We start from the raw sequence: 4309 nt of genomic DNA, 5'->3' as shown, positions 1-4309 counted from the left end.
AATTTGACTATAGATCTAGAAATTAGACAAAACATAATGCACTTTCAAAAAAAAAGGAACTTGTTTTCGAGTCCAAATGTGCTTGTACAGACCATTTGAAGTTGCAAAATGTAGGATTATGCATGTATAGTTGAGACAAAATGCAAATTGTGAAAAATCTGTACACCAAAACCAGAAAATAGTTGGACCATTGAAAATTTTAGGAAATTCTACCCAATTTCAAAATAAATTGCACCTAATTTGGAGTCTAAGTTATGGCCTCTCAAAGTCAAACTTCAAAAACCAAAATCAATCTAGAGACGGGTCACATCAGCAAAAGAAATGGTTAAATTTGACGGTCATACAACTATCATAGAAGTTCAAATTTGGCCAAGAATAATGGTCAGATGGCCTTCAATTTTAGGCTCATGAAAAGATGATGTCAGCATCCTTGACCCCTTTGAAGATGTCAACATGACATGAACATCATACAAAAAAGTACAACCTACCACATGTCATGTATGGACTAGCTGACTCAGATTGTATGGATGCCGACTAGACCGATGACTGTGCAAGTTTACGAATGACATGGCATGCTTGGATTGTGCCACATGTATAGGTGACTTGGCAGATGAGAGTAAATTGGAGAAGGCTACATGTCATTCATGTGGAGCTATTTTTGTGGCTACCGCATAGGGAGACTAGGGAAATTCAGTGGAAGCCACATGGCTCTGTGTGGGCATATTAAATTGGGACACATGTCAACAATTGGTGATGATGAATTTTTGAATGGCTGATGGATTTCACGATTGCCAATGTCAGAATAGTATTTCATGAATTTTCAATAGACTTTCCCAAAAAAGTGAATCATGCACAAGAAACTCTAAGTAAATGTAGTCCTAGATTGACGTGCATGGGAGGAACTGCCAGAATAAGAAATGCAATGGGCACAAGCACTAGACTTTCTAAGAATGCGTTGCTAGATTTCAAATTCCATTGGCCAAAATGTTTTGATATATCCTACATTTGTGGGTAAAAAAACTCACATGACTTTTAAAATAAATTAGCTGCACATAGAAAATAAAAGGTACGCTGGATGTTGAAGTTGCCAATGAAGGGTTGGGCACCAGTTGTCATGGATGCTGAAATATCTAGAGCTATCCATTAGATTTTGCAGAGGGCTGCCATTGCTGTCTGTAGAATCTACAAGTGTACAGGGTGCTTGGAATTTAATTGGCCCACTCAATTAAAATGATATCTCTGCAAATAGTAATAACCTCAAAAATTGTAGAGCCAAGATCAGATCCCAATTCTACAAAAAAAATTTCTCTACCTAAACACTCGACTGGGAAAAAAATTCAAAAAATATAGACTTCAAAATAATTGCAAAGAAAAGGTAAATTAATAGATCTAAAAAATTAAATTATAGATCTAAAAAAGATCATTCCCAAACTACAAATTGGGGCCTCTGAGTTCCAATTTGTAAATTTTTTTTTGCCTCACAATCAACTTTCACCTAGCATAGGCAAATTTATAGTTGATCTTCACCAAATTGATGCTTTGGATGCAAGAGTGAGGTTAGATTTGTCTCTAGATGCTCCCTATTTCTATGGATCTTCTAGATTCAGGTCGAGGTGCTAAAGCATGAACAGTCTCGAATGGCTATGTGTAGAGAATCTCCCTTAGCTTTGGTACCATGTAAGAATTTGGCTTAGGCCAGAATTCACCCAAGAACTAAAGAAATCAAAACAAGCACATAGTAGACCAATAGAAGGAGTATGATCAAAATGATATTCTTTCAATATGCCATATAGCCATTATAGCCATTACAAGAGTACACTAGGAGTGCCTATATATAAAGGCCTTTGGTGAGCTTCTAGAATGCATAGAAGTCAGCACTATGATAAGTCATACAACTAGGCACATGTCCACTAGATATGGGTTATCCTCCATTAAGCATGGAACTAAGTGTGATGCTGTGAGGATAAGCCTACAATGGTGCAGCATGCAAATCAATGGTGTAGACAACATTTGCTTAATTAGGAGTGTGAATAACTATGTTGTCAATATGAAAACTTAGTGAACGATGAAAAATTAGAGTTGTGTAACTCATGAATACACAAACTCCTAAGTGTCTCACCTAAATAAATAATAAAATAATGCATTAACCTAAGTAAACTTAAGTAAGTGTAAATAGTAAAATACTTATTTACACCAACAAATGCCAATAGAACCTTTTCCACATATAATCATAATAGTGTTGTTCCCCTTCAAAATGTGTGGAGTAGGAGAAGCCTCAAAAAAAAAAGAACAAATCTTGAGAAGATGTCATATGGTATGAAGCACCTAAATATAGTAACCATTGAGAAGAATGAGGAATAGTAGTTGCACATAGTGCATGACCCTTTACTATATCTTTACCATTTGATTGAAATGATGATGATGAAGGTCTGTGAAAAATAGAAGGAATATCAATGTTTCTCTTATGAAGTAGAGTTGTCAAATCTAAAACCTGTTTGGCATTGTCATCTAACTTCATCTCGTAGAAATGTACTTCATCATGATTAGACTTCTTAAAATAATCCTTGATGAACTATGAGTGCTAGAATCAATGTAAGACTCTATAGAATGAGATTCTTGAGTTTTCACCTTCATCCCTAAAGATGTTTGAGCTACTAATGCATCAGTTTGTGAGTTTGTGAGAGAATCCAATTGAGAGAGCTTAGCTTTCTCTCAAGTCAAAAAAAAAAAAAGTCTCAAAGGATGGCATGGTAAATCTATTACCCAAAGCATCTTTGGTGGAATAGAATGTGGAAAAAAAAATTTGAAAGTTTCCATGAAGCTTAAAAAGAATCATGTAGATACACTCAGTGTCAGTCTTCATCTTTCCACAACCCTGCAATAAGGATCTTTGTTGATTGAACTTCATCAAGAAGTCCTCAATGGAAGGAAAAGAATTTGGTACAAGAGGGGTAAGCTCTGCATCAATCTAAAGTGCCTTGAACTCATTCATTATACCAAAAAAGCCTTCAAGCTAGGTCCAGATAGCTAGACGGGTATTACATCTATCAAGATGAAACTATAGACTGTCAGAAATCTATAAGCTAATTAATCCTATTTCCTCATCCATCTTTTTCCTATGTTGCATGATATCAAAAGGCCTTTTTAAAATAGGTTGCACTACATCTAAACAAGACCATAACCCTTTTGACCAAAGAAGCCTTGTCATCAAGGTCTTGCATGTGTGATAGTTATGAGGGGTCAAAAGTTCTAGACAAGAAGAGGTCTCAGCCATTGATTAGGAAGGTTTTGAATTATTTTTTGATGTAGTTATAGTTTACATAAGTAAATAATAGAAATAATATGATAAAACACCCCTCATAATGCAAAAAATTGAACTCCAACTACTGGAAGGAATGCATAAATGAGAGAAGAGAAAAAAATTTAGAAATGAATCATAAATACCTGGTATAAAATAATGGTGAAATGACAAAGAATTTGGAAAGTGCTCAAGAAGAGCTTTTTGATGTTTTTTTTATGGATCAGAAAATAGAGCTATAATGAAGAAGTTATGCCCCATGGAAGATAGAAGTCATCAATAGGATTCAAGCACAAAAGGGTACCAAACTTGAAAAAAATCTCAAAAAAATTTGATCCATCATTTCATTCTCAAAACCAACTTTTTGATGCTTCTTTCAAATAAAAAAAAGACCCCCATATGCTCAAGATAGTGTGAGAAAACCAATAGGGCATAGTGCGAGAAAACCAATAGGGCCCTCATAAGTCAAAAAACATATTTCAAAAACTTTTTAAAACTTGACAAGGGGGGCTTAAGAAAAACAAGCCCTCAACCCTCACATGACCGTGGGTGGACTAGGCACATGCAAAGGCTGGGTGCAGGTGGTGGTTAGGCATTGATTAGAGATGACATTAGAATATGAAAACCATGCTAGAATATGCCAACTGCTACCCATTTTTTATAACCATTAGTGGGATATGCAAACTACTGTAGTGTTTTATGGCTTGTGCAATATATATATATATATATATATATAATTTTTTATTTTATTTTATTTTTGAAATTGCCTCATTCTACGTGTAGGAGACCGTACGACCCTCCTGTGCATTTTTCCCTCCTAGATCAACATTGTCCAAAATTGACAAACTTTATATGAAAATTAGGGTTTTGATGCCTTCGAAATCCATCCGTGAGGTCTATTTGGCCTTAAAGTGCTCCAAAAATTAGAGATCCCCCTATTTTCACAAAAAATACTCAAGAAAACTCTAAATCTATTCTATCAAACCCTCATTCTCCTTTTTCTCCAAATAC

Source organism: Cupressus sempervirens, chromosome 10 (assembly GCF_028749045.1).
Source record: "Cupressus sempervirens isolate cs-2001-9-10 chromosome 10, ASM2874904v1, whole genome shotgun sequence".
Lineage (NCBI taxonomy): Eukaryota > Viridiplantae > Streptophyta > Pinopsida > Cupressales > Cupressaceae > Cupressus > Cupressus sempervirens.
Note: the sequence above shows the minus strand (reverse complement) of the source record.